Raw genomic sequence first — 9289 nt, 5'->3', positions numbered from 1 at the left:
AATAGCTAGTTCATTAGCATATATGTGGATAATTTATGTTGCTCTTTGAAATAAGTAATTGATCTTGAGAAGAGACATATACAAATTAAAGGCATATCCCAAGCAGAGTAATTATCTCACTTTTGAGGGCACTTATTATGGTCTGTAATTGCTCTGGGGATAATTCCCAATGTCATGGCAAGGGTACCTGGGTCTTATTCTTTTTAATAAACTCATGTTAAGAATGTAGATTCCAAAAGGTAATATATTCATTGAAAAGTTAGCATATAAGATAGATAAGAAAAGAGCTTAAAAATAACTGCAAAATTGAGAAAAATAAGCGTGACGTTGGGATGAGTGAGCAATCAAGGGATTCGGGGTGGGCAGAAAACCCAAGAGGATTGTTATTGAAAAGAACATTTAAGAAAACTATTTCAGTGGATGCTAATATTTAGAATTAGGCTCGTTTAGTGCTAAAGTAACTGACTAAAGACATTTCAAGGTTGTAGAAGCCTCCTTGTATTTAACTGATAAAGTAAGTATTGTTTATGAATGTTTTGGAATTGGTATTAGTCATAGTGAGCTAAGCTTTGCAGCAATAACAAAACCCATTAATTCTCAGTGGCAGAGACTTCCAGTCACGATAGTGGAGTAGTAGGACCATGATCTCTCCTCTCCTCATGACTAGAGCAAAACCACAACTGACTTCTAAACAACCATTAAAAAAAAAAAAAAAGACTAGAACCTAACAAAAAAATCTGGAAACATAAAGAGGGAACTTCAGCAAGATGGTAAGAGGGGTCTGCTCATGATATAATTGAGCCCCATACCCTCTAGGTGGGTGACCCACAAGCTGAAGAGTAATTAAGGTGCAGAGGCCCTTCCACAGGTGTGAGAGTTCTGAGCCCCAAGTCAGGCTCCCCAGCCCAGGACTCCAGCATTGGGTGGAGGAGACTCCAGAACATTTGGTTTTGAAGGCCAGCAGGGCTTAAGTCCAAAAGCCCCATGGGACAGGGGGAAACACTCTCCTGGGAAGTGCACACAGAATTTTTCATGTGCTGGGTCCAAGGGCAGAGGCAGTGACATCATCAGAACCTGGGCCAGACCGACCTGCTGGTTTGGGAAGGTAAAGGGGGGGAGAGGGATAAGGGGCAGTTGTGGCTCACCCTGAGGACATAAAAGCTGGTGGCAGACATTCAGGAAGTGTTCATCTACTTAGCTTTCCTGGATGCTGACATCTTGCTTGGGTCATTAGCACCAAGACCTAGCCCTACTCAAAAGCCTACAGGCTTATGGGCTGGGAAGCCTCAGTCCAAACAAAATCCTGGGTGAGAACACAGCCCCAGGCACCAGCAGACTTCCAGAGTCCACAGCTGCCTCTCAGCACATCCCTAGGCACCACTCCACCCACCAGAGGGCCAGGACCAAGCTCCACCCAGCAGTGGGCAGGCATCGACTCCTCCTACCAGGAAACCTGCACAAGCCTGTACCACCAGGGGCAGATGCCAGAAATAAGTAAACTGCAATCCCAAAGCCTGTGGAAGGAATCCACAAACACAAGCCAGACTCAACCCTGGGATGAGCTGTACCCTGGCCCTTGGGTGACAAAAGTGAAGTGTGCTGTTGAAATGCATTGGACGCCTCCCACAGAGGGACACTTCTCTAAGGTTTAGAAATGTAACTATCATACCTAAAAATACAAATAGAAAGTTAGACAATATGAAGAAGCAGAGGCATATCTTCAAGGCCAAGGTAAAAAATAAAATCTCAGAAGAAGAAATAAGTGATGAGGAGATAGGCAATCTAACTGAGAAAGGATTTGGAGTAATGATGGGGACGAAGTTCAGAGAACTCAGGAAGAGTATAGATGCACGAAGGGAAGTTTTTAGCAAAGAGAAAATATAGAGAATAGCCAAACAGAGTTGAAGAATAAAATTACTGAAATGAATAACACACTAGAAGGAACCAAGAATAGACTAAATGAGAGAGGAGAATGGATCAGTGAACTAGAAGACAGATTAGTGGGAATCACTACCACAGAATAAAAAAAGAAAAAAGAATGAAAAAGAAATGAGAATAGTTTAAGAGGACCCTGGGACAATGTGAAGTACACCAATATTTGCATTCTCGGGGTCCCAGAAAGAGAAGAAAGAGAGAAAGGACCTGAGAAAATATTCAGAGAGATAAAGCTGAACACTTTCCTAACTTGGGAAAGGAAACAGTCACCCAAGTTTAGGAAGCACAGAGAGTCCCACACAGGATTAAACCAAAGAGGAGCACACCAAGGCACGTAGTCATCCAGCAGACAAAAATTAAAGATAAAGAGAAAAGATTCAAGTCAGCAAGGAAAAAGAAACAAATAACATATGAGGGAACTCCCATAAGGTTATCAGCCGATTTTTCAGCAGTACTTAAAGTGATGAAAGGGAAAAACTTACAACCAAGAATACTCTATCTAGCAAGGGTCTCATTCAGATTTGATAGAGAAATCAAAATTTTCAAAGATAAAAAAAAGCTAAAATAATTCAGCACCACCAAACCAGCTTTACAACAAATGTTAAAGGAACTTCTCTAGTCATAAACCACAAGAAAGAGAATAAAAAGAAGAGAGAAAAAAAAAAGATTTACCAAAATAAACCCAAAACAATTAACAAAATGGCAATAAGAACATATGTATCAATAATTATTCTAAATGTAAATGGATTAAATGTTCCAACCAAAAGACATAGATTGGCCGACTGGATACAAAAATGAGACCCACATATATGCTGCCTATAAGAGACCCACTTGAAAGCTAAAGACACATGTAGGCTGAAAGTGAGGGTATGGAAAACATTCCAAGCAAATGGAAACCAGAAGAAAGCTGTAGTAGCAATACTTTTATCAGACAAAATGGGTTTTAAAATGAAGACTATTACAAGAGACAAAGAAGGACACTACATGATGCTCAAGGGATCAATCTAAAGAGAAGATATAATAATTGTAAATATATATGCACCCAATACAGGAGCACTTCAGTATATAAGGCAATTTTTAACAGACATAAAAGGAGGAATCCACAGTAATACAATAATAGTGGGGGACCTTAACACCCCCACTACATCAATGAGCAGATCATCCATACAGAAAATCAATAAAGAAATACAGGCCTTAAGTGACACATGAGACCACATGGACTTCATTGCTATTTATAGAGCATTCCACTCAGAAGCAACAGAACACACGTTCTTCTCAGGTGCACATGGAACGTTCTCCAGGATAGATCACATGCAGGCCCACAAAGCCAGCCTCAGTAAACTTAAGAAAACTGAAATCATACTAAGCATCTTTTCCAACCAAAATGAGATCAGAAATCAGCTACAAGCAAGACTGCAAAGGCTGCAAACACACCGAGGCTGAACAACACGCTACTAAGCAAACAGGGACGCAAGGACTTTGCAGTGTCCACAAATCAACCAATGCGATACACCCCATTAACAGACTGAAGAGTCTGTTAAAAACCACGTGATCATCTCAATAGATACAGGAAAAGATTCTGATAAAATTCAACATCCATTTATGATAAAAACTCTCCAGGAGGCGGGCACAAATAGAATATACTTCAACCTACTAAAGGCCATATACGACAAACCCACAGCTAACATCATACTTCATGGTGAAAAGCTGAACGCATTTCCTCAAAGATCAGGAACAAGATAAGGATGCCCACTCTCAGCACTTTTATTCAACACAGTTTTGGAAGTCCTAGCCATAGCAATCGGAGAAGAAAAAGAAATAAAAGAAGTCCAAATCAGAAAAGAAGAAGCAAACTGTCATTGTTTGTGGTTACATGACCTTCCTCCGTACTCTGGAGGATATAGGAAGAGCTAGGTGAGCTACCAAATGCTTTAAAATTACGTACTTGAAGGAGAAAATTGCAACATCCATGAAGCAGCTATTCAACATTTCACACATTTCTGCACAGACAGCACAATATTTTGTTTGATTACTTGATAGAGCATTACAAATGTGCAAAAACGGGCTTCCCTGGGCCATATAAATGCTCATTCATTTGTTTTACCTACTAAGAGAAAGAGGACTTAAATATATAAATTCAAAACATACAAGATTACCAGTGAGGAATAAAGAAGGGAGACAGATGAGAATCATTCTTCTAAAAGGAGAAAAAAAACATTGACTATATAATATAAAAAAGCATGACACAAATCTCTTGTGATTTCCAACATCACAATTATCTACCCATCATACTCTGTGTGAGTAAGTAAACACAGAATCCCAGTTTTGTACAAACCATGGTAAAATATTGAGAACAGATACTCTGCTTATGTAGAGTGTGTGCTCTATGCATTGTTTGTAAAATTACTCTGATCAAAAGCTCACATATTTACTTTTGATTAAAAATTAATCACTTCTGTTTTAGAGTAGACTATGTTCTGGGAAGTTACATTTTTTAGATATTAGGATTTTATACGTACACTAAAATCTCCCTTGCCTTCACATAGCTCTTCATTAAACACACAACAAGCTCTTAAATGTACTCTGTGGAAAAGTATCTCTACAGGTTCTCAATAGTTGTTATTTCAATGAAGAATATTTCACGATTCAATAATATTGGGAAATAATGAATTCCAACACCTTCCTTACTATAGGGACTCTCATAGATTTTCATCTGCCAATGAGCACTGAGAACGTCTAGGAGGGTGGATAAAACACACAGCTTGCCCTTGAGGTTGCTTGACCTTGGAACACTTTTGTGCGAAGCACATCGCGGGACTGAAGGAGCAGGAAGCTACCAAAATGGCTTCCCTGATGCTAAAGCTGTCTGCCGATCCATTCTGACCTAAAGCTCTTGCAACTTGTTTTTCTCTTTTCTCTGACAAACCCCCAAGCTTTCAATTACGCTCTCTACTCCCTAGACATTCTTCACCCAGAATAGCTTATCCTTTAACCCAGAAGCTGTGTTCCAAGAAGGTGGTCATGGGCTGACAGCGTCAGAAGAATACAGAGTTTCCTCATGACTCCAGGTGGATTCATCAAAACTAAGACGAACACAGCACCTCAGAGAAACACCCTGTTTGTTGTTGCCTTTCTGTTCTGCCCAGCTTTTCTGGGAAACCTCAGGACACAGCCCCAAGACGAATCACAGTCTGAGGCACTACCCTGCTGACGCCCCTTCGCCTGGCAAAGCAGTAAAGCTGCTCTTTTCTGATTCTCCCAGAACTCTGCCTCCAGGTCTCAGTTTGGCCATCGGGGTACAGAGCTTGGTTTTTCAGCAACAGGATTAGTGTAAAACCAATTTGGGGAATAACTGTTGAATCCTGCATTCTGCAGCTGGTGCTTGGTTTGGTTTTCTATCTGCTGTGGATTGACCTGTACTCCCCCAAGGCCACACATCAAAGCCCTACCCTAGAGTCGGGCTGTGTTTGGAGACGGGGCCCACAGGAGGTGAGAAAGGTTAAGTGAGGCCACATGGGTGCAGTCCTGATCTGAGAGAATTTGTTTATTGATAAGAGGAGACACTGAAGAGCCCACGCTCGCGCTCTGCTGTGAGAGGAGCATCAGGGAAGTGACGAACTGCTTGCAAGCCAGGACGAGAACTCACACCGGAAACCAAACCCTGCCGCAGCCTTGATCCTGGGCTCTCCAGCCTCCAGAACTGAGAAAACAAATTTCTGTTTAAGCCAAATAGTCTACGGTATTTTGTCACGGCAGCCCAAGCAGAGTAGTGCGTTGCCTGATTAATCCGTGCATCAGTCATCTTCCATCAGATTCCCTCTCAGCATCCAAAATCAAGTGAGTGGCCCCCTAAAAGGACACAGCCAAGCGCAAGAATTTAGATAATGTGGCTGTTTTTGACCTTAGGGTGCACTTATCACATAGTTCTTCTTACGCATTTTTATTCTTGTATCATTTTGAAAAATAAGTAATACGGAGTTTAGAAATTCTAAAATCCATTCTAACACCATGATCAATTCCTTGGCTCTGCTAAGGACATGACTTAGGATAAACCAAGGTCCATGTTTGGTCCTCTCACCAACCCTTCCCCCAGAACCTTATTTCCTGTCTGAGGATAACCTCTGACCTAGAAAACAGAGGAGTGAATGACGTTGCTTGAGGCTAGTGGCGGATCAGGGATTTGTCAGCTTGGATAATCAAGGCTGCCTGTATTACTGCGTGCTCTCTGGTGATTTATTATGATTTTGCACTGCCTTGCACAGTAGAAACAAGGGGTCTAATCTCCTCCAGGGGAAATGGAATGTCATATGGAGAGATCTATTTTCCATTCATGACACCAGGTTCTTATCATTCTAATTATTCATTCTCATTTAATTCAGATGAATTTGACATTTGCTTAATTATTAGTGAAATTAAAATATATTGAGTACCCGATTTAAAAAAGAAAAGCCTTCCTGCATCTCGGAAGTGAGAGCACATAATGTCGCTTGTGCAATATGGAAATAGCTACCTGCAAAGGTGCGTGCTTTTCTCGGTTGGCAGAGGGAGAGCATTCCTTGACTCAGCATTTCCCAGGTGAGTTCCATGAACGTTAGTTCTGCGGGGTTTTGTTAGGTTGTAGATTAAGGAAGGACGTTGTGTTTGGACACATGTAGAAAACCCAGAGTTAAGCAAAGTCAAGTGGGTTTTTGACCACAATATTTTCTGATATTCTTTAAACGTTAAAGTGCCTTGTGAATCTCCAAAGGGGGCACGTCACACGCAACATTCTATGAATTCAGTTTGAACTTCTGCTGTGGTGGCTGTTGCTGACTCTGTTTTGCTTCTTTGCTTTCACAGGAAGCGTCTTCCAATAGTGCCACACGGCACCTTTTAGAAAATGCTCCCTGCGTCACGGTGCAGGCCTCTCCTTGCACGATGTTTCCACTTAAGTCAGTTCTTATTTTAAAGATTTATTTAACAGACATTCTAAGCAAATGTCAAATACAAAGTCTGAGTCTTTATAGAGTTTCCAGCACCTGGGGACGTGACTATCTCTGCTGCACAGCAAGCGGTCCTCAGAACGTGGTCCTCAGAGTGCCGCCAGCAGCAGCGCCTGGGGCTTCCTGGCGGTGAGCTTCCCCAGAACCCGCCCGGCTCCCTGTGTCTCACCTGCTGGGAGTGGTCCCACCCGCCTGTCTTTACAGGCCTTTCAGGTAGTTGTCATCATGCGAGCATCTGAGAACCTGAGAACCACTGACTTTGCATATTATGACCAAAACAGTGACTCAGCCCTCCACTGAGTAGAATGGGCGACTTTTTGGAAACTGGGTTGTACCCCTGGATTAGCCACAAGCTCAACCATGTTAGATGGGAAGTTGAGTAGCTACTAGCAGGGCATCACATCAAGAGACTAGAGCGCCTGCCCCAGAGGTAGTACCCAAGGCTGGTCCAGCAGGGCGCACTGGACGTTTGAGCAGCTGAGGTCATTGAGAGGCGAGCAGAGCAGGTTTGGTTACAATAATGATGGATTCCTAGGTGGAAATCAGGTGCCTGGTAACATGACACTGCAGGATCCTAGAGATGTGCCCGAGAGAACTCGGAATTCCAGGGAACAAAACACTGTTGTTATAGGAACAGTGCTGAGGCCAAGGCCGTGACATTGCAGGTGTGCACTTGAACTGGGTGAGATTGAACCTCAAGGTCAATGATAGGTAACCTGCGTTTCTGAGCTTGGACTGGTAATGCTTTTCTGAATTAAAGGAAATCCACCGTCATAAAGTGGAGTGTGGCAAATACGCCTTTGCGAGAGGCCACGAGGCCTCAGAACTTAGAGAGGTGCAGAGACAAGGAGCTTGGCAGAGACCCAGACCGGTGATCGCCACAAGAGCCTTGGATCGTCAGCTAAGTAACGCTGTGTGGCTGCCGTGTAGTCAGTCTGCAGAGCAGAGTGAACGAGCGGCCTCTCTCTGCTTCTCTTTACTGCCTGGCTGTCTGTGGTCCTTTAATAGCTCCCCCGGTGAACGGCCCTGCTTTCACTTCTCCCTCAAGCAGGGACACACACTGCAGATCGCACGACTTCAGTGTTCTTCTGCCCGTTCCTGCAGATGGCCCTTTGCAGATACGACACTGATACTGAATTCCACGTGTGCTTCGACTAGTAAATTTAGAGTCGACCAATAACATTCCTTATTTAGGACATTCCTATGATTTCTTTTCCCTTAGGTGGCCTTATTTCACTATTGAGTAATGATAAGCTATCTGTCAACCAAAATTTCGGAATTTAATCCACATGCATGGATGCTCGTAAAACGCAGTTTACAGCCTGGGGTACTACATGCTCTCCCGTCTCAGTTTCATGACATGAGTCACTTTGTAGTGTAGATACGATGAAAAAGAAAACTGATAAAAGTGTGGCGTCAAGACCAAGGACAGACGCCATGGGCATCCTTCTAGAGGCCTCCTTCCCCTCACACGCGTCATTATTGAGTGAAAGTATTTGAAATATTACAACTTAGGTGACTTTTAATTTTGAAAGTGCTTGGGGCTTTTGGCATTCTGCAATGATGACTTATTGTTTACATCTGTGGGTGCAGAAGGTCGTGTGAAATGTCGTCGGGTGAAAATTTAACCATGGTTACACGTGTGTGTGTGTGTGTGTGTGTGTGTGTCAAGCTTTTGATTTTACATATTTAGACAAAAGCAAAGTCAGCATTACTAAGGATATTTATGAAAAGCATTAATTAGAAGGTTTGAATAATTGACTATTCCAGTCTATGTCACGTTCATAATTCTTTTCAGGCACGGTTTTTATGGCCTTGCTCTGTAAGTGCTCCATGTTACTCCTCGACCTGCAAAGCCCTCGGAGGTTAAATATATATAACAGTCTAAAATCAAATTACCCATAGGGTGGTCTTGAAATAAAGCGTAACTTGTTTGGGAGCTCTTTGACTTTTTAACATGGAAATTGGGTATAATCAAAATACTTCTTGAATTTTAGAAGACAGTAAAAAATCCTCTACCCGGAGGAAAAGGATTCAAAACGCCTCTAAGGGTGTGACGTATTTCTTCCCCTGTACACTAGGAGAATGCCAAGTATGCCCTTTGACGCACTGAACGGCACCGTGTAATGTGGTCACAGTTCCAAGTTACAAACACTCTTCCATGTTGAGGGAGAGGGACTCTGGGGCAATCAGTTTGCTCAGCAGAGCACTTGGACGAACCAGGAAGGGCAGTGGAAGTGACCACAAGTGACAAGGTGGCTCCATACTCTTGAAGCGTCCAGACAGCAGTTCAGTCTGAGTGGTGAGGGACAGAAGCCTTGCGTCCTTGGTTACGCCAGGCTTTCGGCATAGCCGTGACTGCTTTGTGGGCT

The 9289-nt window shown here is 42.8% G+C and overlaps 1 long non-coding RNA gene across 1 annotated transcript; it reads right to left on the bottom strand.

Moving 5' to 3' along the window:
* Positions 1–5460: 5460 nt before the first annotated feature.
* LOC140690119 (uncharacterized) lies at positions 5461–7484 on the bottom strand. The gene is made up of 2 exons (XR_012065303.1): positions 6446–7484; positions 5461–5635 (listed from the first exon to the last, which is right to left on the bottom strand). It is a non-coding gene; the product is annotated as an uncharacterized lncRNA (long non-coding RNA).
* Between the last annotated feature and the right edge of the window lie 1805 nt (positions 7485–9289).

This window comes from Vicugna pacos, chromosome 28 (assembly GCF_048564905.1).
Source record: "Vicugna pacos chromosome 28, VicPac4, whole genome shotgun sequence".
NCBI lineage: Eukaryota > Metazoa > Chordata > Mammalia > Artiodactyla > Camelidae > Vicugna > Vicugna pacos.
Note: the sequence above shows the minus strand (reverse complement) of the source record. Positions and strands in the feature narration are given on the sequence as shown.